Genomic DNA, 26,656 nt, shown 5'->3' with positions numbered 1-26,656 from the left:
GCATGTATCTCCTAGGAATGATAACTGTGTGTGCATCTGAAGACCAAAAACTCTGTTTCTGTGCCCTCTAACAACTTTACAAATGTGGTGGATATCCTGGTAGCTTGGAAAGTAGGCATTTTTTAGAAAATATTATGTTTGCATGTGATTCCATAGATAGAAGAGTTCTGTGACCTGTTCTAACCATAACTATCACTAAAATCATCATCCGGTAATGCATATGGAATGACAAATGATTCAGGATATCAATATTTGGAATTATTTAAATCCTTGGAATTGTTTCATATAGATATATGTTGCTAGTGCTTGGCTCGATGTAGCTAAGATCCAAGGATAAATGGACTCAGAGGTTTTAAAAATATTGCTAAAGAAGGAAAGGTTAAATAAAACAGATGATATCTTCTCTTAATTATCACAGGCAGGAATAGAACCACGAGCATTAAGAATCCTAAATAACAGATAATCCAAAGGTCATCTTTGTATTTGGAGCATATAATGTAATTTCTTTGTACCGCATCTTCTTCCTGCTATGGAACCGAAAGGCCAATTTTGTTTTAATTTCCGGAGAATGATCCAGTTTAACGTGAAGGACTCAGGGGCACATGTGGCTCCCTGGAAATTGGACTCACAGCCCCAGTCACAGGAGGGGGTCTGAATAAAGATGACCATGAACTACTGCTTATGGCCACATTTACCAGAAGGAAGGAGTTTCCCAGTGGTCCACAGGAAAGATGGCATTATTCAGCATTTTATTTCTTCAGCATCTTTCATACCCTCATTTGTTATATCACCCAGAGCAAATCCACAGTATAAGTGACGAGACAGATGTTTGAACTTTGAGCTAAGTATGTTAGTGAAATTCACTGGTCATGGTGAGAAAAACAAAAACAAAAACAAAAAACAAAGCTTGCCTCTGTCTCAAGATTTGTGTGTACAGTCTGGTCTTTCCTTTGAATTAGTATATGAACATTTTAGGGCACAACAGTTACATTGATTTTTAGTATAGCACAGAGGCCAGTGCCTTGAGCAGAGTAAATATTCCATGTATATATGTTAAAAGAAACAATGAACAAAACATATTCTCTTTATTTACTTTTAAGTTTAGAAGAAAAAACTGGGGACTTGATTTAAAAAGAAAAAAAACCTACCTGGAGAAGTATAGATTGGCTTTCAGTAAACTTTATTTTCAGTGAAACCTCATTCTATATTTTCCCCCAGTAATCGATAAAAAAAACTTTTACAATATCTTTTCCCCACAGTTAACACTTTCACATAAGCCTCCTAGACTGCCTCTTTCAGGGACAAGTACCATATGGAGAATACCAAGCATATGTTCCAATTGAGTTTCTCTTTGTTGGCTACTATGGATTCAGGTAATTCAGTGTTGCTGTTTGTTAATGATCCAAGGAAAGTGGAATGAGAACTGTGGAAATAACAACAACTATATATGTGTTTATATATATATACGTATGTGTGGAACTGTGGAAATAACAATAACTATATGTGTATACACATATATACACATATATGTATATATATGTATATTTACATATATATATATATATATATATATATATATATATATATATATATATTTACCAATGTGCTGTGTTCATCAAAGTTCACTTCAAGTTCAAGAATTTATTTGTGGACAAATGTCATGAATAATTCATTTTGAATTTTGCTATTAGCTGTTAATAAAATCACAAAGTGATTTATGATAGATTAGTTTGTTACAACTTGGTATACTTCCTACCATCCTGTTTCTATTCTTGCCCTGAATTATATCAGTTGTGTTTTATTTTTTATGATGAGAAAATTTATGTAAGATAGGCATCATAAAAGTCTACCTCCTATGTTCTCACAATATAGGGACGGGGCAACTTTTCATACTGTTTCATTTTTCTGATTAACTACTCTTACTGTACTGCCTACAAATAAAGCACAGTTTATTAGAAATACTTCAGCACTGAAGAACTTGTAATTGGGCATCATCATTTTATACATCATCATTTAAAAAATATTAGGTAGCTCAAAACATCTCCAGAAAGACTGCTTCAAATAGTAATTCATTAATAATCCTTTAATAACATTTGGAAGTCTACAGAGTTTTTGCCCTGGCTTTGCACAGTCCCTCTGAGAGCCAGTAAAAGCTGGTATAGAGAGTAGTGTGCCTATTTCAAAGATGACAAATCAGACACACTGTTAGCAGTTTTGCTCAAGACTATGCAGCTATAAGGGGCGCCTGGGTGGCTCAGTCGGTTAAGTGTCTGACTTCAGCTTAGGTCATGATCTCACAGTTTGTGAGTCTGAGCCCTGCGTCAGGCTCTGTGTTGACAACTCAGAGCCTGGAGCCTGCTTCGGTGTCTGTGTCTCCCTTTCTCTCTGCCCCACCCCTGCTTGTGCTCTGTCTCTCTCTGTCTCTCAAAAATGAATAAATTAAAAAAAAAGAAAAGAAAAGAAAAGAAAAGAAAAAAGAAAAACTGCAGTTACAACCTAGTCTTAGGATTGGCATTTGACTAATAAAATTGAAACAAAATGCCACAATTAAGACACAATAGACTAATGAGTGTGTTTAACTTGAGGCAAATTTTAACTTCTAGATTTTATCTCTGATATCATTTCTGATTGGTGTGTTTCAAAAAGGAGGTTGTTATATTTGTGGGTGTCACTGAAACAGCACATGGTGGTACAAGAAGTGGGGTGCCTTTCCTTACTCTCTTCACATCTGTTTGCTTCTCTACTCCAGCCCCTCTAGGTCCACTTGAATAGTGCTATTTAGACTGGGGAGCAGGAGAACGCCAGCCAGCCCCCAGCACTATGGGACCCAGAACCACGAAAGGACAGCAGCAACTTTATTGTAGGAATGATGAAGAGCAAGTTGATCCATTGTGATCCAATGAGTGTTCTCTGCACTGTTGGGGTAGTTAAATAAATTCCCTCGTCTCATAGCTGCAACTAAGAGGACTAAAGGGACACGAAAAAGATGTCTTCTGAAGGGCACTTTGAAGTAAGGCCATGTGTGGTTCTTAGTCACAGTATTACTACAAACAGATGCTCTGGGTTGAGAGAGAAGAAAGAATTAAATCCACTACTTTTGTGGGGAGGAGTTGTGAGTAAGGTCAACTCACAATTAATTAAAATTAGTCAAAACCTAAAAAAGTTGTTTGGAGCTCAAAGGGAGAAGTAGGTGCTTAAGTGATTCATAGGGTTGTTTTGAAGATTAGCTACATTAATATTAATGTATTAACAGCAGTACATAAAATGCTCAGAATGGTGCCTGGCCCATAGTTGAGAGCGGTGTGTTATTATTTACAGCAACTATTGAACATATCCTAGAGTTACGGGGCATGGTCTTCTCAGCCAGAGGTCTGGAGTCCGTGGGCTTCCTGTTGTATGTCTGTGGGCCTCACTGTGGCTCCCTCTGCCTTCTTTATTCGACTATCAGCATAGCTGCTGAGCCTCTGTTCTGGGCAGCTCTTGAGTGCCTTTGGTGGAGTGTGATGTGGTCACCATTCTCAGTCTTCACGTTAAATTGTGCAACCTATAGTGGGTCAGTCAAGGCCTTCAACGGGTACCTGGGTGGCTGTCAGTTGAGCAGTGGACTCTTGATTTTGGCTCAGGTCTTGATCTCACAGTTGTCGACATCCAGTCCCACATGAGGCTGACAGTACGGAGCCTGCTTGGGATTCTCCCTCTCTGCCCCCTCTCAAACAAACAAACAAACAAACAAACAAGCAAACATTTTTTTAAAGGCCTTCAGAATCTGTTTCCTTTTGTCCCACCAGCCACTTGTAAGTCCTACCACAGCTATCTCTACAGAAGCTCTCTTCTTTCATTCTTCAATTGATCTCCTCCTGCCTGCCTGCACTGCCACTATGGGATTTCCTCAAAGAAGCCTTTCCCTTCCTTTCCTTTCCTTCCTTCCTTCTCTTTTTTCCACCTTCACCCTCATCCATAAGGTGATAAGGAGCTCCCACTGCTCCTTACACATGACTGTGATGCAGGCTACAGTCATCCTTGATTTAAGTTTTGAATCCCCCCATGGAGTACAGTGGTCCCCTCCCCCACATCTGTGGTTTTTGTTTTCCCCTGTTCAGTTATATACAGTCAACCTCGGTCAGTCCAGTGTGCTAATAGGTGATCCTCTTGGAATCACCAGAAGGTGAATGATCTCCTAACACTATGTCACAGTGCCTGCATCATTCACCTCATTTCATTCATCATGCAGGCATTTCATCATCTCACATCATCACAAGAAGGGTGAGTACAGCACAGTGAGATTTTTTGAGAGAGAGGCTGCATTCACATAATTTTTGTTATAGTATATTACTGTAATTGTGGCAACTTATTATTGGTTATTGCTGTTAATCCCTTCCTGTGCCTAATTTATAAGTTAAACTTTTAGCACAACATAAAATAGTATATACAAGGTTCAGTATGATCCTCTGTTTCAGGTAGCTCTTAGGGGTCTTGGACATGCCCCCCTCAGATAAGGGGGAACTAGTAAACAGGAGTGGCCTGGTCTTTGAGTGCCTGTACTTAGCCTATGCTACGAATAAAGCAGGTCCTCACAGATGTTGTCTGATAGAAGACAGGAAGGAAGAAAGGAAGAAAATGGGAAAGAGGGAGTGTGGAGGGAGGATGGAGAGAAAGAAGGAAAGCTCAGGAACGTAAGAGGAAATGCAGCTTGTGTAGGCCTTGAAGCACACAATAAAGGGTCAGAGCAAGATTCTGTGAGGTTTCATGATGATTAAAAGGAAATTCATTATTCGTGAAGTACTATTTGGTAAAAGAGGGAAAAATAAACAGGAAACAAAAATACCTCAGTTTAAATAGTGCTCTCCCGGGGTACCTGGGTGGCTCAGTTGGTTAAGCTTCCCACTTAGGCTCAGGTCATGATCTTGCAGTAAACAAGTTCGAGCCCTGCAGTGGGCTCCGTGCTGACTGCTCAGAGCCTGGAGCCTGCTTCGGAATCTGTGTCTCCCTCTCTCTCTGTCCCTCCCCCACTCATGCTCTGTCTCTCTCTGCCTCTCAAAAATGAATGTTAAATGTCTCCCATGTAATAATTGGAAACAGTTACAAAGGACTTGTTGGCCCCTCTTTGCTTTAGTTTGTTCTTCTGTGAAAGAAGCAGGAAACATGGGACACACCCTGTTTATCTCGGGGTGAAGGAACTAATAGCACACAGTGGTTAGGAACACATGTCTAAGAATCAGACCTACCAGCAGTATGACAATGAGGTTACCGTACTTCTCTGTCCCTCACATTCTTTCTCTGTAATATAGAAAAAACAATAATGCTCTTTCCTTAATTTACTGAGAGGGTTGATGGAGAGGATGCATTTAAAGCAGTTAAGACATAATAGTTGTTCAGTAGATATGAACCATCATTATTATGACCATGATAATTATTATATACTTTCTAAAATAATTATATATAGTATATATAAATCACAAAATGTTGTGGCACAAGCAATGCTATAATCATTATTCTAAGTATTTCTATGTAAAAAAATAGTTCAAAAGCCCAAAGAATTTTGAAGTCTCCTGACTAGTGTTTGTAGACATCCATTAATAGACATGAATATGATAGTTGTTATATCAATGACTGGTAAAACTAAGCTAGTTTTCTTAGCTAACAGAGACCATCACATGTCACTTGAACTTCTGGCAGTTTGCTAATAGGCATTGTGATTTTTCAAGAGAACTGCAAGTTCCTTACAACTGGGGTGACCGTCTGCTCAGGTCTGCCCAGGGATCCTGGTTTATTCCTGTTGTGCTGGCTTAATTACTGACAGAAGGCCCTTTCATTCTCAGAAGTGTCCCAGCTTGGATAATAAATCAATGGGCATCCTTCATAAGAAGAAGAACCCCCAGAAGGTACACAGATCACGATAGGAATAGGAGTCCTGGTGGGCGGCAGCAGGTGACGTTAAGCCAGTCACTGAGCTGCTTCCTAGGGTTTCAGTTTCCTCTGCAGAATATTGAGAGACTCAGTTTTCCTGTCTCCCTTGCTTTTCAAGAGTATCAAATGAAACAAGCACATAATGGGTTTTGAAAAACAAAATGATGTCCGTGCTGATTTTTTAAAAATCTAATGGCAGCAAAAAACAAAGCAGCAGTACAGCAGTAATGGGGGATAAGGAAAAAGTAGAGGCAGTGAGGTAGGTAGGTAGGTTATTTCGACATTTAGCTCAGGGTTTCTCTGGGCTGGATGTCTGGGTCAGTGTGATCAAATATCCAAATGTTGTGCAAAAGCCCTACCCAGTGGTGGAATTCACAAGCAATAAATAAGTGAGAGGAGAGTGTGAGGAAGCAGAAGGTCATGGGTTCAAATCCCACAACTATTACTTACAAGGGGTGTGGTCTTGGGGAAAACACTTAGACCATCTGTGGACCCCGTTGTTCTTATCAGGAGAATGGAATAATACTTGCCTTTGCAGTGTCAGGGTGAGGAATTAGAGCAAGGTGCACACATTCTTTAACAGAGGATGATGTTCTGCACAGGGTAGGAACTGAATAAAGATTGGTGGTCTAAAAGTCTGTAAGATCCAGACATTTTAGTTTCTAATAAATAAATAAATAAATAAATAAATAAATAAATAAATAGAAAGGTAAGAACTGAGTGTAGTGAATGCTGCACTGAGTGAAGTTGAAGGCCTTGATGCCTCAGTTCATTGATTAGTTTTTGGAGATGGAAATTAACCAAAATCTTAATGAAATTACAGTGTCTGATATCATTTCTCTTCACATGTGATGACAGTGAGTTTTGCAGTCTTTGTGACAAGACTCAAGCACATGACAGAAGGCACTTTTTGCCAGCAAAAGCAGTGCCCTAATGCTCAGGAGTCTCTCATCTTCTAATTTGACAAGAGCTCAGAAATTTGGAGACAGGCGAGACCTCATTTTCTTTGTAGGTGAGAAGTCCAATAATGATGAACTCACCACTGGCCTATAGCAAGCCTGATGCAACCAGAATGGAGACCCCAAACTTCCTTTTGCAGGCAGTGTGTCCTAGCTTCGTTGCACATGCTGCTGCCAGAGCTGAGGATAAACAGGAAAACTAACACTGACTGCAGATATGAGGAAGGAAAACCATTTTGGGGACTCACCTGTCATAAATCAGGTCATCCTCATTTTCAATTAACACACGGCGCCCCCTTGAAGGCTTTAGTTCTTGTCACAGCTCCACTTAAAGATGACCCTTGGGGATCCGGTCAGCCCTATAGACAAAAATGGAAGTTCTCCCCTGGGAAATGAGTTTTATCTGAATTCAGATGAAAATATCAGAATGATGAACATTTGCTTAATGTCTGGTCACTTGGCCACCAAATTTCCATGGTGGGTTAAAAATATATGAGTTATATTGCACGTCCCTTTCTTATTTTTATAAATATAAATTCTATAAATCCTTTCTTATTTTTTAGTTCAGTCTTTGTCCCCCCCTCCCAATTTTATTAGTCAAAAATGAATAAAACAAAGCAAATCCACACACACGCAAGTCTTCTTACCTCCAGCATTCACTGGTGGATGGTCCTGAGTGAGTTTTACAAACCCCTGAGACTTTGCTTTATTGTTAGTGGTTTTTTGTTTTGTTTTGTTTTGTTTTGATTCTTCATTTGAAAGACTAAAAGATTAAATTAGAAGACTTGTGAGGCTCTCTACTTCTATAAGTAATCTGGATACCCTTTGGAACAATAAAAACAACCATAAGATACTTGTCTTCTTTTTAAATGAAACAAATTATCTTTAGTGTTCACCCTACAGAAAGAGTACTAAATATCCAAACAGAATGTAATGTATTCGATTTGGATCTCCTCTGTCACTGGAATTATATTTCATTACAGACTAGATCCTGCGGTACAACCAGGGCACATCCTTTAAATTGACCATGTCTCCTGGTCTGCTGAACCCTGGTTCCTCTTGGTCCAAACACAGGCTGATGCTGCTCAGATGGAAATGATGCAGTCACAGAGAAACAACAAATCAGAAGAATAATTAAGAAAGAAAATCTGAGATGTTGCCTCCTGCTCCCCTGAGTCCAGAGCTCCTTTGCTGAGGCTGGTAATGATTGGGGGAACAGGCGTTTGGGCTGCCCCTCACCCTTCTCCTTGCTTTGCCTCAGCTCTGTATCCATTTGCTATCCCTGCCTCCTCCTGGAGGAAGTTAAGCAATGCTGGGTGGTTGTGGAGCCAGGAATATTTAGCATGTATGCAGTCCAAGGATCAAAGGGGCTTAAAGGAATTTACAGATTATTTGGGGAGCTCAGACATATCCATAACAATAGATGCCAGCATTTCTGGAATTCAGAGGTTATAGATTTACAGAGGTTGCAGTCATCAGGAAGGGCTTTCTGGTAAAGGTGGGCAATTAGCTATCTGTGGAAGAAAAACTTGCTGAAGGAAAGGAGCAGGCCCTTCCAGTCAGGCTTCACAAAGCTCCAGAGGCACAAACACCCCTGTCAGCCGGAGGGGTTCGGCAGAGGTCTGGCTAAGTGCGCGGAGGGTTTGGGTTTGTGGAGAGTGGAGCTGTTTGAGATGGGGACAGACTGTGGAGAGATTTGAAATATCAGCCAAGGAGATTACAATCAGTGAAGTTGATGTTAAAATCACAAAGTAAGTATTCACAGTAATAACTTAAAAAGCAGAAAGCTTGGGCACCAGGCTGGTTCAGTCGGTTAAGTGGCCGACTTCAGCTGAGGTCATGATGTCGTGGGCCTTGAGTTCAAGCCTGGCATTGGGCTCTGTGCTGACATCTCAGCCTGGAACCAACTTCGGATTCTGTCTCCCTCTCTCTCTGCCCCTTCCCCACTCATGCTCTGTCTCTGACTCTCTCTCAAAAAGAAGAAATGAGCATTGAAAAAAATGTTTTTAAAAAGCAGAAAGCTTAACTGTTCATGACATGCAATTTGCTGGGGTTGAGTATAAGATTGGGCCTGGACAGGGGAAGACTGTCCTTCATTTGCAATCTTTTAGAAAGAAATGTCTTTGGAGGAAGCAGAGAATCTCTGTCTGAAAATAAAAATATTTTAGTAAATGCAAGGGTTTGATGGCAACAGTAGGCTGGATTTGCTGGTAAGAAGTTAATATCTAGGTAAATTTTGCCTCACTTTACACAGAAAACAGAAACATAATACCATTAAAAAAAGTCAATGTCCTAGAAAAAAAAAAAACAACTATATACTACCTGCTCTGGACACTACTGTTTTAATCTCCAGTGCAGTCTAATAAAGACTATCTAGGTAAGTGCGCAAAGACTTTGTGTAGGCTATCGACATAGACAGGATGATAGCATAGGGGACACAATAGCTGTCAGATCAAAAAAGACTTATTATGTTGCTCATGTTACAGTTTAAATCCAAAGATGTTACATGAGTCATCACAGCCATAAAGGTAGCTAGTGTTCAATACTGGACTAGAACCTGAGTCTCCTGACAATATACTATTCTCACTAAAAATGTAATAGAGATAAAACAGATATGATCTCAAGTTACAAAAGGCCGGACTTAAACTCAACATGAACAAGCATTTCCCTGGGATAGAAGCTATCCAACAACAACAATGGCACAGAGGGAAGTGTTTAAGACGATGCTTTGGCCATCCAGTCAGGGAGACAAGCAAAGAATTTTTGTCTCAACTGTAGTTTTTCACTAGGTGCTATTAGCTACTGATAGATTGATGATTTGGAGGTATAGTTCTGTGATAAACATTTACATATGCCCAAGCAGAATCTTGCCTTCTCAATAGCTACCTATAGAAAGTTGTCTTATGGGTCATTTTCACCGCCATCATCCCATACCTGAGCTTGCTCTAACAGTGTTTGTAAAGGAACAAATTATAAGTCATAGCAGTGTTTGATTGAAGATTTTGGAAATAAGCCTCTTAAAAAGAAACAGCTAAATCTTTGACATTGTTACCTCAGGACAAAACATGCCTCTCTCTGTCTTAATAGATGCTGCTTTGGGGGGGAGGAAATCACCCCTGCTGACTGTAGGAGGCAGGACCACTCAGGGGGTCATAATACAGCTCTAGAGGCAGACACCCCTCAAACCCAGGCCCTGAAATTCATATATGATGTGAAGGTAGCAACTTAGTTAATGGTTCTATGGCTTTGTTTCCTCTTCTGTAACGTAAGATTAGTATGTGTACCTACTTAATTGCTATTAGGACTAAATAAATGACTTAATGTTTTGAAGTCCTTACACATATTTTGTGTTCATTAAATATTTGCTGCCATAAGATTCATTATGGTTGTCATTAATATGGTATTTCCCTTTTGGGGGGGTCTGGAAGTAAGTCAGTTTGCCTTTTATACTTCATGTATTCCATGGTTTTCATGCAAAAAATATGTTACAGGAATTCAATATTTCACTGTTACGGAATATATGTGGGTCTTTGTGTATGTGTTTATATGTCTGCATATTGTTAACATTTTCACGGAGACCATTTTAAGTACTGCTTTATATATAATAACAAGATGTTAAGTATGGAAATATAATGTACTGATGATTCTCAGCTATGCCTACTCACTCGGTAATTTTAGAAATGAACTTTAGAACTAGTGGAAAAAGTTGTGGACTCATTGTCAAAGAGCAGGATTCAAACCAGATGCCATTAATTATTAGGCATGCAACTTTGAGAAGATATTTCATAATCCTAAGCCTACTCTTCATTTGGAAAATAAGGATGACACTAATTTATCAATGTTATGAGGTGGTGACAAGAGACAAATGAGAAATAAATGTAAGATTAATTTGAAAATTGAAGGCCCCATATATATGTTATTTATTTATTATAAATATTATTCAATGTTATTTATTATCTATGTGTATATGTCTATACATGCATTTCAGGACATGTGGCTATTTGAATGGCAGAGAAGTCAGGAGTTCACAATACAGAAGCATACAGACCCCTGGCTTTGGGTCTGAGTTTTTATCTGACTCTGCTCTTCACTAGCTGAGTACAGATTTCAGTGCCCTCCCTTGGTAAATAAGCTGCCATGGTTTGTCCCAGAAAATTGATGAGAGGATTAAAATAAGCACTGTATATAGAGAACTTAAAGTACTTAGTAAGTATGAAGCACTCAAATGGTTATAATAATTCCTATTATCACTCAGAAGAGAAAAATTTGACAAAACCCCAGCTGAGCCTCCCCGTGATGTCTAGTAGCTCAGCACGTTATCAGAGTTGCAGCACGACAAGAATGAAAGTCTACAGTGTAAACTGAACTTTCCTTAGGATTTAACTCATGCCTAGGTCATTTTGGTAACAGGAAACTTCCCTTCTTTCCTCAGACATGGAGTAGAGACATCCCTCTAGGTATGTGCAAGGAGTGTCCCTTTATCTCCAATAGGGCTTTAATAAAATGTTACCTTCTCTATGAGACTGTCCCTGGCAGCGGCCCTGTCCCCAACCCCTGCATATAGTTTAAGTATCTTCTTTGCACTTACCATATCCAGCATAATTCATATTATACCTTTTGTTTTCCTATTGTCTACTTCTTATCACTATCTGGAGCAGGATATTTTTTTCTATTCTCTTCACTGCTGCTGTATCCCATGTAGTAGATTCTCAGTAAATACTTATTGACGTGTGTGTGTGTGTGTGTGTGTGTATAAATTAAATTTCAGGGAAAGAAGTTTATAACTGTGCAGCTTTAGTAGAGGGACATTTCATAAGCACTGAATGAACTATAGCAATCAGTCAACACATTTTGGGGATTGCCCTGTTTTTACCAATATCCTATTCATCCAGGTTTCACTCCTATTTTAAACTCTTTGGAAGAAAGAAATAATATATTCTCAGAATTCAAATAATGCAAAGTTGTAAGTACCCCATTATAAAGCAGAGGAAATTGAATAGAACTTAGATAGTATCACAAAAAAAGAAACCTTTCCAGGAATGCTAACAACACTCTAAAGCCAGGCCTATGTGTTACTGTCCTTCATCTCTGCTTGCTTCTATTGAATTAGCTCCCCATGTTAAAATGATAAAAGATGATACTTGGTATTGCAGGATTTTGCAAATATCCTTTTATTCACTAAAGCCAGAAAGGAAATGAGCTTTGGATTCATACAAAATTCAATCATCTTCAAAAAACCCATTTTTCTCTCCTTTCCTTTTTGTCTAGTACTACAGCTTGGAAAAAGCTAGGGCATTTCTGCTCATTTGATGAGGCTGACAGAGTTCTTAGACAAAGTGGAAGGGCGGGGGGCAGAATGAAACTTTGTGCCAAAATGCAAAATGGCAGCAATTTTGAATGATGGTTGCAACTATAATTCCAATTATGATTAAATTATGCTGAAAATAATATGCATGTATATTTAGGCTGAGAAACAAGTAACATATTTAGGCAAAGTCCACAGGACCTTCATGTTTTAATTTGTATGCCTTAACACAGAATTCAATTTAATTTTCTATAAAAAGCCAATCTGTAACAAAACAAAATAAAATATGTATATATTGAGTATGCTCGGGACTGGCTATATCTAAGCCTCTTACAATTTCTGAACTAATTAAACATTAAAATTTACAAAGGAGTCAGTTTCTTGTCAAGAATCCCTTCAAAGACACACAAAAGAAGAAAATACTAGTTACATGTTGTCACCATCATCTCTGTTCATAGCCCTTCATGAGAGGTCAAACTAATATTTTTTTTACTTGTATCATACATAGATTGGTGTGCAAGAATGGGTTTTTCATTGCTAATCATGGACATATGAGAAATAAAAGAGGTAGATCTATTTATTTGAAAAAAGTAAATATACTCAGAGAATATGTAAGCATGATACCAAAACATTATATGTATTTGTATTTATTTATTTTTTTTTTTTTTGGCTTTAAACAACCACCACAAAACTAAGAATGATAAATAATTTAAGACACATTTTGGTACTATGTCTTGATAAAGAAACTTAAGGCACAAAATAAAATGGGACAATGCACAGTCCTTGATGGAATCCGAGATTAGACAAATGGTCTGTGAAAGATATTTTATGAATTATTGGGGAAATTTGAAGAGTCTGAATTTTAGACAAAATCAACATTTATTGAAGTAGAAACATGGAAAGTATTAGCTGCAAAAGGCAAGTTATGAAACAGTATGCACAGTGTGACCTCATTTTGGCTCAAAAATAGGTATACAAGCTGGAGCGACAACTTGCTGGGTCCTCCAGGACTGAGACTATGCAAAAGGATGCAGGACTGTCATCTGGCTGGAGAGACAGGGACATTAAATTTTCCCAATTATGCACCCCATCTTTCTCCTCAAATAGGTGGAATATGGCCCCATTTGGAAGTCCTGTACTTAAGTTGCCCTTCTAGTTAGAAATAGCAATTTACTGGGAAGTCACTTTTAAAATTCAGATACTTCTGGTATCTGTTAAAATACAACAAAGGGGTGTGTGGGTGGCATAGTGCAGAGAGAAGAGAGAAGTGGGCTGCCTAACAGGCTTGGAAGAGAGGCACCAAGCTTTATTCTCCTTACTCCCCACAGCGCCAAATTCCTAGCAGGTGTTCAGCAAATGTTAAATGAAAGAAAAAGTAAATGCAAAAAGAATTCCTCCCATTTTTTTCCTATCAATATCACTTCCATTAAGAGATTACTTACTTACTACCTTGTGAAGTTACAAAAAGCCTGAACAAATGAGGATTCCGAATAAACAGCTACAATGTAGAACAGAGATTTTTTAAAAGGGGAAGATCTATGGAAGAAAACAGCATAGGGGGATAATCCCCAATGTCCTGTGACGAAAAACTAGAATAAGCAATTCATCCTAGCTGCTTGGCTGGAATTGATGACTAGTTTGCTAACTGATTGTTTTGTTTTACACTGTAATATTACAATTGCAATTTTCTGAGGATTTGAAGGGTTTCTTTCCATTTTTCTTGAAGAGTGGTATCTTAGTTCCTTTACGCAATTCTGCATAGTCATTAAAAAGCTCAAAAGAACCCTTGGTACTAAATGACTGGCTGAATTTTTAACTCTGCCAACAATCTTAGGAGCAGATTGATCTGGAAAAAGATTTAGAAGATAGATTCCAACTCTGGAAATTTCTTGGTGAACAACACAGGAATACTAATAGCAACAATTTGAGCATTAGATATATGAAGGAATATTCCAAAAACTGACAATTCTTTTGGCAATTGTCTGATTCAAGGGAGTCTAAGTTTGTGAATAAAGAAAGGAATAGGCTACACCAATCTTTTGGGTTTTAAGTTATAGACCCTTTGAGAGTCTGGTAAAGCCTACAGCACTCCTCTTCAGAACAATGCTTTCAAACACTGGAAATAATGGACATGAAGTTACGAAGGAAACCAATTATGTTGAAACTCACTTATCACAGTATTAATAAATGTGATACAGTAATGTAAATGCTTGCCTAATAGCACATTAAATAAGATCAATCAGAAGGGAAAAGAACTACTGTAATTTTAAATTGTGATAATCATCAGCTACATCTTCCGAAAGCTGCACAACTTGCAGATGATTTGAAAGTAACTGTCATTTCTATTGGTGACAGAGTCACAGGTACCGTTAATAGTACTCCAGTTGGTTGACTGTATGCATAATGGAAGAAATTGCCAACAGTAAAGTAGAGATTAGTTAAAATAAAGATGCTCTCTTTTTGTCCTATTCAAGTTCACAGACCCCCCCCCCCCACACTGAGAACCTGTGATCCAGTTACATTTATTTTGGCCTCTCCATGGATAATACTCTACGTTAGAGTTAAAATAAAATGTAAGACTCTAATAATTCAGAATTATCAAAGAAAAGGCTTACTCCAAGGCAGTTTGAAGGAGAAGATCTTCAGGAATTTTAAAGATAATTTACTTCCAAATTTCAGAGGAACTGAGCTGCTTCAGCAAGCTTGTAGAACTGAAATTCTCGTTCTTCACAGATGTAACGGAATAAATCTACATGATCTCCATCGTTCAGATGGAGGAATCCAGAAAATGATTGAGAAAAATAAACATTTCTCTTTGAAGTAATAAAAGCCACAGAAAAGCTACTACTCTTGTATGTTTCTATGCTAAATTGTTTCAGAGGCACATTTTATACTAGTGTAACAAGAAAAGGTTAATTACCAGCTCCTTTACAGGGATAAGGGGTGATAAAATTGGTTGTATATGGAATATAAGCTGATAAATATAGAGCAGACTTGCAAGTGCTGGGAGCATGTGGACTGTTTTAGCAATACCCAAATCTATGGGCAGACATTTCACTGACTGGGTTACTGCTGTATTTCTCCTAGGCATCATCCTTCCATAAAAGGGTTGCCCTGGTAATTTTCAACTGAATATATTCATTGTGTTGGAGAAATTCACTACATAATAGCTGATGCAGTTAATGAACACTGTGGTAAACAGGCAAACCATGTTTTCATATAAATAACAAGATCAATAAAAGCTACTTCTCTTATTCCCTGCTGCATTCACTTTGGTTAAAAAATGCACCCCATGTGACCGGAGAACAAATGTGATTTTTGGTCAGCCCATAATTTTTCGTTCTAAAAGAGCACGTTATTGTTGTATCCAGCACAGACCTTGGCACGCAGGGACTCACTGTAGTTTTATTGAGTTGAACCCAAATAATCACTCTTTTAATTATATCCTGTACTGTTACAAATGAAGAATTTAGAGAGCCGTGGCAGCATTTGCCTCTTGAAATATTTCTATGTGAAGAAAGAGAAATTGTGCTTATAGCTTTCCTTTGCATTCTTAAGCTTTTATATCCTGGTGAAGTGATCGTAATCTATTGATTATCAATTTCTGCTACCTCATATTGTCTATTTGACAGTGCAGTGTTATGCCGTTTCAAATATAGCCATGGGAAATTATTTACAAAGAAAACTTCTAAAGGGAATAAGTACCCTCCTTATTTGCCAACAATGTACAACATTGTTATAAGCATTCTTTCCTTTCTCTGTCTATTCATTTCACAGATATATTTTAATGTTATTCTGTGCAAGACTTTGTCTAGCTGCAGGGGCCTATGGAATAGACATTTTATTTTATTTTTTTCAGTTTATTCACTTATTTTGAGAGAGAAAGAGAAAGGGGGAGGGGCAGAGACAGAGAGCGAGAATCCCAAGCAGGCTTCTCACAGACCATATGGAGCCAGATGCAGGGCTCAAAGGCATCCCGTGAGATCATGACCTGGGCCAAAGTCAGGCACTTAACTGACTAAGCCACCCGAGCACCCCTGGAATTGCCATTTCAGAAGATATATATATATACACACACATATATATGTGTGTGTATATATATATATATATATATATATATATATATATGTATCTTTCTAAGCATAAGTATACTTATTTATATGTAATGAAGGTAATGGGAAGTGCTATGACAAAAATAAGAGAGGTAGAGAGTCATGGGAAGGTTATAACCTATTGTGTTCAAATATATCCTCTCTGAGGCAATGTCACCTCAAGGAAGGAAATGAGGCCAGAAAGAAATGAGGGTGAAAATATGTATGAATATCTGGGGAAAGAATACTCTAGAAAGAGGCCCATTAAATTATAAGGTCACAGAGATAACAGTGGACAGATCAGGTAGGCCATGAAGATATTGGTGAGGATTTTAGACTTTATATTAAGTGAAAAAAGAAGACATTGGCGGGTTCCGAGCAAAGATGTTATGTGATTTATATTTCCAGTATCATACTAATTGCTCTATGAACAATAGACTTAGGTGGGCAAGGACAAAAGCAAGAAGGTTGTTTAGATGATGGACACAAGTTGAGTCCAGCTGGGATTAAAGAGGAGGTGATAACTGGTTGAATTTCCAAGTTAACAGAAATAACAGTAAGGATTATCTAGAACAAGCTGAATTTAGGAAAAAAGTTACAGAATCATATAGACTGGCATCAACACAAATCAAAGCTTGTAGTCTTCTTCCTTGATTCTCTCACTTTTTTGAACTTTCAAAGCACTAGCTATAGTCACATCAATCATTTGCTTACCTGTGATATTCCTTATATTCCAAAATTCTATGGAAGCTATTTTCACAGAGGTCATCTTATAGTTGCCAAACCAATGATGAATTTTTTAAAAAAAAATTAAGTTTGTTTATTTTTGAGGGGGGAAGGGGCAGAGAGAGAGGGAGATACAGAATCCAAAGCAGGCTCCAGGCTCTGAGCTGTCAGCACAGTCCCAACACAGGGCTTGAACTCATAGATGGGGAGATCATGACCTGAGCCGAAGTCGGACACCCAACCAACTGAGCCATCCAGGTGCCCCCCAAATGATGACTTCTTAGTGGCTTCTCAAACACAGTTCTACAATCGACCCCTGCTTTCTTCTCCAGCCTCTTGACCACCATGACACTATGCAGTCTGGTTCTCCATGAATCCCTCTGATCTCTGTCTCACTCATAGGCTAAACTTCTAACAAAATAATAAATATCAAACACAAATGCTGGTGCTCCCCAGGGTTCTGCCATTGCCCACAATTCTTCCTACTACACATTGTCCTAGAAAAGTTATATAATGAAGTGGCTACAGGTGGATTCCATGGAGTCAGATTTCCTGAGCTTCAGTCTAAGCACCAACCCTCCACAGCCATGTGACCTTGGGCCAATTTACCTCTTGACACCAATCCTCAATTTACTCATCTGTAAAATGGGGATTTTACTAGTACCTATTCCATAGATTTGTTGTGAGTCTTAAATGAAATAATTCATTTTAAGAACTTTGGAAAGAGCCCAACCCCTCCTATAATTGTTCAATAAGTTGTATCTCTCACCAAATTGTTCAACTAGTAAGTTGTTGAATCTTAAAACTGTATTTCCAGGTCATACTATTTTAGGTTTATATATACATCTGTCAATAGAGGCTTTAATTGGATATCCCATAAGCCTTATACTCTCAAAATGTCAAAAACTAAAATTCATCATTTTCTCTTCAAAGTTTTTTTTTTCCTTCTTATATTTTTATTCTCAGTTGATGGGTATCTCTAAGCTGGAAAACCAGTTTATCCTTGATTTGTCTTTTCTGTCACTCCTCATTTAAGGTCAAGTATCCTACTGATTTTACCTTTTAAGTATAATTTTTATTTTTCTATTATCCATCCCTATCACCAGTATTCTAGCCCAAGGACCCATCATCACTTTGAGTAATGTTACAAGAGTTCTCTGTCTACACTCTTTATTCTTTTCCCAGAGTTATCTGATTAAAACACCCAGTCAACTGGATCATCCCTTGTGTTCCATGCTCCACTAGGTCTTGATGGTTAAAGACAAAGCACCTTGACATCAATTTACTACAAGCTGCTGTCTACCTTTCCAGTTTCATTCTCTATCATCTACTGCCTCAGAGTTTTCACTTTGGCAGTGTTAAAGGAATGTTTATTCACGCTGTTCTTTGTTGTTTATATGCCCCACCCCTCCCTCTATACATACACACATGCTCAAACTTAAACACAATTTCAATTCACTATTAAACATGTAGCTTACTCATTTCATCTTTCCTGGCCTCAAAGTTCTCTGTCAACCTCTCTGCCATTGCACATCCGTATTTTATTCTTCTATGTCAATAGGACTGTTTCCTCAGTTAGACCATGGACTTTGTGGCAGAACCATGCATTCATCTTTGTTTCTCCAGCACCTAGCATTCGGGTAGAATCTAGGGGCTTAGCTAGTTAGTTGATACAATACTTAAGTGAACAAGTTATTTCAAAAGTTCCTCAGTGTCTCTTAAAATGAAATTCTCTGAAATATTTATTTTAAAGTGCCAAGTTGATGGTACTTTTAAACTCTAATGGGTCTACATTGACTATAAAACAGTGCCTCTTAAATTGAGGTTTACAGATCTTTGCTATCAGGGTATGGAATTTCTCTGTGTTTTTTTTTAATTGTGTGAATTCATTTGAATAACAATTTATAAATCAATATAAGCATATTCTGGATCATTCTGGATAGCCACATTGTAATCCAGATTTGCCACTTAGTTTCAGTGCCCGTGCTTATATTTTTAATACAATAATGATGCGTTCTTTAAGTGTTCACTTAGAATCATGTTCACCCAGAGTCCACATCTGTCTTACCATTAAGATATTTTTGTTGGAGATCCACCAGGTTTTAAACTTGAGAAATGTTGCTATAAGTTAAAATGTATTGTCTTATAATATAAGCACCAATTGATCTGAATATAATTTTATAGTAGAAACATAAATGCTACTCACTAAAGCATGTTTGTTTGTTTGTTTTTTACCTTAACTCCACACTTTGGACTAAGCCTTTATCTACATATATGAAAGATTTTCCACCTGCCATTTCTGCATCTCTGAATTCTATTTCTTCTTCATTTTTTTACTCAAATGCTCTATGACTGTAGGAAGTTCAAGTTACCTAGTTCTACGTTCTTCCCCTCTTTTTGTTTTTTACCACACAATTCCTAATAGCCTGTATATGTATCCAATATTTTCCATTTTTTAAGCCAAAGGTTGGGATGGGTGGGTGGGATTAGAAGTATTATTTATTTTTTAATGAATAAAGAGAAACCACTTTGATTACTGTTACAGGGACTGTGTATATACCACTGATTAAAGATATTTGCCCAGCATCCCAGAAAGTTGTACTGATTCGCCTTGACATAAGGAAAACAGAGAAGTACAAGCAAAACCAGAAAAGTGTCCATTTAAAATAAAATGAGTTGCCATCCTGTGATTTATTTTACATGCTTAGGAAAGGTAAACATGGGGGGAGGACAGAGCTCATGATGACAAAACTCAGTAAAACCTAATACCTCCCAATAAAATAAATCTATTTGGATTTTTATTGTGAAGATTATAGAATATGAAAATTTTGATTGCATTATAGTTACAGTGACATGTGGCCAATTAACTCATTAAACATTAGAATTTGATGCTCTGATTTCTAGAAAAGGATCCTTATCAGGACCATTGTTATTTCAGAACTTCATTGTAAAAGGCATTTCTGTTTAAAATACATCATATGAACACAGAAGAAAAATTGCTTGAGAAATCATATTGCTCTGGTTTTATGGAGACCTGCCTGGCATCTACTGATCCCAAGTACCGTGTTCTGTGTGAAATTGCATCTCTTTATTTAATTCCCATGTTATCCTGAGGAAGTGTGCATAGCTTAGTAATAGGATGTAAAAGGAGATTTCTCACCTCCAAAATATATATTACTTAGAGATACTGCAGTCTGGGGAATAAGCTATTCACCAATAATAAATGCACTTAACTCTCTTCGGAAAAGGCCATGCATTGCTCTAACTTGAAACGAATGCTTAACAAATGTTTTTATTAGTTTATTATATATTCTGGCGTGTGACTTTACAGTGAATTGGGATTTCTGGAGCTGGGAAGATGCCAGTTACCCCTGACTTAATCTATTTTCTTTCAACAAATTTAAGATTGGATTCCACTCGTTTCTGTTCTGAAATTTGTGATCACCTTATGAGGGCATCCATCCATTAAGTTAACAGCCTTTATTGATTGAATGTTAGGGAAGTCATGAAATCTTGTGACTGCGTCTAGTACTGCCACTGCTTAGCTTATGTCCCTCACCAAATCTCTTAGACATTCTGGACATAAATGTTCTCATTAAAAAACAAAAACAAAAACAAAAACAAAAACAAACCAAAAAAACAGTTGAAGTTTTAAGATGCTTTTCACTCATTCCTTCCTGTGATTTCCACGTATTTCAACTCGCAGCTCTTGTGGGTTCCTAATAGACGTTTCCATCATCATTTTCATGGCCCACTTTTCATTTGTAGCATACCATGCTGTTTAGTATTTAGTATTTTGTCTGTTTAGTAACAAAATGAAAGAAGTATATAATCCTTGATTTTGAGAAAAGTGTTTTAGTTCTCACTATTTGTTAATTTTCTCAGCTGTTATTTGAGAATTGTTTTACTTTCATTTTCATATTGACAGAAAATCTATACCCTAAACAAAGGAAAATAACTTTGAATCAAAATTGAACTTCAAAGTCTTTGGATTGGATTCTTAATTGGAACATATTACTGTGAGAGGGGGCCATAAAACTTCTCCTTAAAGTTAAAAATCAGTTTCAAAACAGAAGTAAAATAAGTGACTTCTATCAAATGTGTGAGTGGCTTAGAGTTAGCAGTGTTCCCATTTCTTACAGGAATAGAAAGGTCTTGGTTGGGTATTGTGTTTTAATTCCCTGCATATAAACAAGATGTTTCAACCCCAAGAATCACCCATGGAGCCAAGTTAGTCAGTCCATATTGGTCGACACTCTTCAAGCTGAAGGTGTAGACCCTATGCTTTCAATGGCTGGTTGGGAATAAAAGTTCCAGACACACATATGGTGACTCTTATTTTAAACTACTCTCTCTTCCAATAGATTGATTATGCAATCTAATGATTTCATACTAAAATTTATAAAATATATTATCTTTTTTTTTTGCTCAAATCTTATTTGCTGAAAAACATTTTTTAAAAAAAATTTTTTTAACGTTTATTTTTGAGACAGAGAGAGACAGAGCATGAATAGGGGGAGGGTCAGAGAGAGAGGGAGACACAGAATCAGAAGCAGGCTCCAGGTTCTGAGCTGTCAGCACAGAGCCTGACGCGGGGCTCGAACCCACGGACCGCGAGATAACGACCTGAGCCGAAGTCGGACGCTTAACCAACTGAGCCACCCAGGCTCCCCTGAAAAACAATTTAAAAGAAAGGCATGATTCCAGCCATACCTTAATTTTTATGGTTTTACTTAAACTTGCTGTTTTGTGACTCAAGCTTCTTGTTCTTGTTTTCACCCTCAAAGTAAACATGTAACTGCTGCCGGAACCATCTTTTCAGTATGTCCTTACCTTCAGTAAGTCCCCAGCCTTTCCCCTTTAAAAATAACCATAAGTTTCTGGGTTTTTTTCTTAATAAAATTCATTTATCTTGGCTGCCACACAATCTCTATTGTCTACACTATACTCGACTTAGGGAGACTTCGTCTAATCAGTGCTTTATATGCCACTCTGGATCCCTATTTGCATGTCAGAATTGCTTTTTCCTTTTCATGCACTGAGTTGATACTGCATCACTAACACATATTTAAGCATGTAGTCATTCCACTCTGTCAAGTAAGATGAATATTTATCAAAGTGTATTAACTTTTTTTTTAGTAGTGTGCTAGAAAGTCTAGGCTGTTGAGGAGGCTATTTAAACTAATGATCTTAGTGTTGTTGAGCTCCCAGATTTACTGGTTCTCATGGTGGGGACAAAGGGTGGCTAATCAAATTTCTGGGAGTATTATACAATTTGAAAGTGCATATTTAATATTATAATCCAATTTTCTTTCCAATAGAATAGTAGGATTCATAATTCCCATATTATAAACTACAAAAAATAAGGCTCAACAAAATCTCTTCAGCCACTGAGAAGTGTAGACTATATTACAGTATATGTAGAGATACACAGAACATATACAGGGAAAGGGAATGTAACATTCTTATTTGTAATTGGAACATCTTGAGGAATTTCCTCTTCCATGTGTTGAAATATAGTATATACATTTACTCTCAACTATCCTGAAGGGATATCGAATATGTTTCCACAATATATTATACACCAAAATTAATTTTTTATTGTTATCAGTCTATAATAATAAAAAATATAACCATAACCCTATAATAATTTTTATCCAACTATATCCCTAATTTCTCAATAACAATTCATATTAAACACTAAGGAAATGTTACCTTTCCAGGGTCCATGTTACAGAACCATGCAGAAAAGTCTGGTCCCCCACACTTATTATTTTTCTCTCACGAACAAGAAAGTCATGGATTTTCTGTGAATCAATTTATATATTACACCAAAACATTTGAGAGCTCAAAAAAGATTTAGAAACAGCAATATATTTTGTGGAATATTCTTTCACATGAGTCTAATTAATAGAGTTGCAAACTTATCATTATGGAAAAATAATAAACCTAAAATGTCTTAGGGAGTCAGGAAATAATCTATCATAAAATGATAGTGAGTACTAGTTTTGGAATCTGGCAAATTTGAGGCCAAATTCTGTCTCAATCCTTTATTAATTATGTGATGTGCTGGTTACAGGATCTTGGATCCTCAGTTTCTTCATCTATAAAGTGAGGATTATAATATCTGGTCACAGGGATTGCTATAATAATTTAAATGAGTACGTAGTAAGAATTTTCCATAGAGTATGCCATGGTCACCTATTTAGTTGCTGTAATAATGATTTAAAAAGTTCTAGACATCTGCTCTCTACCGTACTCATCCTTGGCCTGTGTGAGGAATAAAGATACTTTCCTCACATTGAAGTGGGGTGGGCCACTTGGTTTTATAGAAGGATGGAGCTTAATTAAGACTTATTTTGATTGCCAGTCTCACATGAGATTCTTTTCTTACCATATATAAGAGATTCTGTGATCATTTTTTAGTTCATTTGCTTATTTTTGCTGAATTCCCTTGGATGCACTTTATTCAAATAAAATATGACTATATATTTTTTTCAGTATATGAAATTTATTGTTCAATTAGTTTCCATACAACACCCAGTGCTCATCCCAAAAGGCACCCTCCTCAATACCCATCACCCACCCTCCCCTCCCTCCCACCCCCCATCAACCCTCAGTTTGTGCTCAGTTTTTAAGAGTCTCTTATGCTTTGGCTCTCTCCCACTCTAACCTCCTTTTTTGTTTTTCCTTCCCCTCCCCCATGGGTTTCTGTTAAGTTTCTCAGGATCCACATAAGAGTGAAAACATGTGGTATCTGTCTTTCTCTGTATGGCTTATTTCACTTAGCATAACACTCTCCAGTTCCATCCACGTTGCTACAAAGGGCCATATTTCATTCTTTCTCATTGCCACGTAGTACTCCATTGTGTATATAAACCACAATTTCTTTATCCATTCATCAGTTGATGGACATTTAGGCACTTTCCATAATTTGGCTATTGTTGAGAGTGCTGCTATAAACATTGGGGTACAAGTGCCCCTATGCATCAGTATTCCTGTATCCCTTGGGTAAATTCCTAGCAGTGCTATTGCTGGGTCATAGGGTAGGTCTATTTTTAATTTTTTCAGGAACCTCCACACTGTTTTCCAGAGCGGCTTCACCAGTTTACATTCCCACCAACAGTGCAAGAGGGTTCCTGTTTCTCCACATCCTCTCCAGCATCTATAGTCTCCTGATTTGTTCATTTTGGCCACTCTGACTGGCGTGAGGTGATATCTGAGTGTGGTTTTGATTTGTATTTCCCTGATGAGGAGCAACGATGAGCATCTTTTTATGTGCCTGTTGGCCATCTGGATGTCTTCTTTAGAGAAGTGTCTATTCATGTTTTCTGCCCATTTCTTCACTGGGTTATTTGTTTTTCGGGTGTGGAGTTTGGTGAGCTCTTTATAGATTTTGGATACTAGCCCTTTGTCCGATATGTCATTTGCAAATATCTTTTCCCATTCCGTTGGTTGCCTTTTAGTTTTGTTGGTTGTTTCCTTTTGCTGTGCAGAAGCTTTTTATCTTCATAAGGTCCCAGTAGTTCATTTTTGCTTTTAATTCCCTTGCCTTTGGGGATGTGTCAAGTAAGAAATTGCTACGGCTGAGGTCAGAGAGGTCTTTTCCTGCTTTTTCCTCTAGTGTTTTGATTATTTCCTGTCTCACCTTCAGGATTATGACCATATTTTTAAAGCTCATCTGTTTATTTATCTTTTGCTCCATGGACTTAGTGTCATTGGCATCAACCAAGATATCGAATTTAGCTTTGCCAGTGGAAGCTGTACCAAATACCGTCTAGAATAATACTGAGGGATTGCGATTTCTCTCAGAGCATCTCCTGATCCCCTTTCCAACCACTTGGGCACTGAAGTAAAAGCACAATATTATCTGTTCAATTATTCTGGCCTCATTTTAACTGCATTGTGAGGTTTGGAATCAAGTGCCTCATTGCAAGAGATTAATGGCGTTCATCATTCTACCTGACTGGGGAGTTTATTAGTCCAAGCAGTAAGTGTATTTGACTATGGATACAGCGTCAAATAAAGAGGAGAATATTGGACAGGCTATCAGGGTACCAGACTTCATTCCGGTCTGAGTTACTCTTTACTCTCTATGATTTCAGATTCAGGGAATTGGAATGCTGTACTCTGTAAAGTTTTCCCCTGCACTAAAATTCTATTGTTTTCTCAAAAGTACTTCTCACTACATACTTTCAAATGACTTATTTGTTTAAAATTCTGTGTTTTCACAGATAAAGTTCAGTTAACAAAGGGAATAAAGACTATGCCTGAAGCTTAACTGTCCCTGATGCAAGTGTCCCTGAACTTGCCTTGGAGGCAGATGACCTGTCGCTTACTTCCCACTTGGTGTAAATTTCTAAATTCTAGGACCGACTCTAGGGCATTTTTAAAAATCAGAGGTTGTCCAGAGCCTGCTAGTCAATTAATCTATAGACACATTAAAATCTAAAGGCAGGAGGGGCGCCTGGGTGGCGCAGTCGGTTAAGCGTCCCACTTCAGCCAGGTCACGATCTCGCGGTCCGTGAGTTCGAGCCCCGCGTCGGGCTCTGGGCTGATGGCTCAGAGCCTGGAGCCTGTTTCCGATTCTGTGTCTCCCTCTCTCTCTGCCCCTCCCCCGTTCATGCTCTGTCTCTCTCTGTCCCAAAAATAAATAAACGTTGAAAAAAAAAAATCTAAAGGCAGGAGGGGAAAAAAAGCTAAAGGCAAGACACAGTGCCATCTACTCTCTGGGATAAAAGACAAAGGTGTGGGAGGTCCCCATCTCCATTAAGAGGTTCACAGTATAGCTGGAGAAATTCCATGTCTGGTGGCAATAGAGCAATTCAAGTTAGGAAGTAGTCAAAGTGATGTGAGTCTAGTAAGGTTTTACAGAAGTTCAAAAGAGGTTGGAATAGATGTGTATCAGTTTAAAAAAAAATCTCCATGCAAGTATAAACATTGAATTGATTTAGGCAAGGTGAGAGGATGGTGGACTCACTGAGTTCTGTTTGTCTTCATATTTTGAACACAGTGATGTTTTCTTAGTCAAATTTCTGATGTATATGTAGTCTGGGGACAGTTCCTATTAAATCCTGATATTGCTCAAGCTTGAACTAGTACCAAATCCTTGTAATTTGGTGGTATGACCCAAAATGAGACTAACATAGTGCTTATGTTGAATGACTATTATGAATATGAATATGAATAGACTCTTACAGGTCTACTTTGACCTTAGGTAATTTACTAAAGTTTTTGAAACTTACTCTCAGCATCTATAACACGGGGGAATAATCATATCCACATCGTAGTGTTATTAGGAAGATAAATGAGATGATGTGTATGAAAACCCTTGCAAGGCAGTTTTGTACACTGTATGTGCTCAATAAATACTAGTGATTACTCTTACTATGTTAAGAAAATTTCAGAGCATCTTTCACTGCAAAAATGGGGAAGAATCTTTATTCCCACATTCCTCAAGCCTACAGCCCCTGTGAAAGCTTTCCCATGGTGTAAGGCCAGTAGGGATGGGAAACCAAGCTAAAGATTGGGGGCAAATGATTTCTGAGAAGCAGAAGACAGGGAACAGTATTAGTTATAGGCTCAAGGCTGTAGTGTGTTGAAAAGTGAAACAGCCTCTTTTATGAACTGTGATTTTCAACGACAGTGTGCTTCTTATGTATGCGTCC

General features: G+C 37.8%; 1 protein-coding gene across 2 annotated transcripts in view; it reads left to right on the top strand.

Moving 5' to 3' along the window:
- Positions 1 to 26,656, top strand: part of RIT2 (Ras like without CAAX 2) — a 381,117-nt gene that overhangs the window by 22,156 nt on the left and 332,305 nt on the right. Inside the window, exon 1 of one of the 2 annotated variants that reach the window (XM_045456781.1) lies at positions 21,764 to 21,826. The exons of the other annotated variant lie outside the window; for it this stretch is intronic. The gene's annotated coding sequence lies outside the window, so the exon portion shown is untranslated. Of the gene's footprint in view, positions 1 to 21,763; positions 21,827 to 26,656 lie in introns of those variants that run through there. 2 annotated transcript variants of the gene reach the window in all.

Source organism: Leopardus geoffroyi, chromosome D3, assembly GCF_018350155.1.
Source record: "Leopardus geoffroyi isolate Oge1 chromosome D3, O.geoffroyi_Oge1_pat1.0, whole genome shotgun sequence".
NCBI classification, from domain to species: Eukaryota; Metazoa; Chordata; class Mammalia; order Carnivora; family Felidae; genus Leopardus; species Leopardus geoffroyi.
Note: the sequence above shows the minus strand (reverse complement) of the source record. Positions and strands in the feature narration are given on the sequence as shown.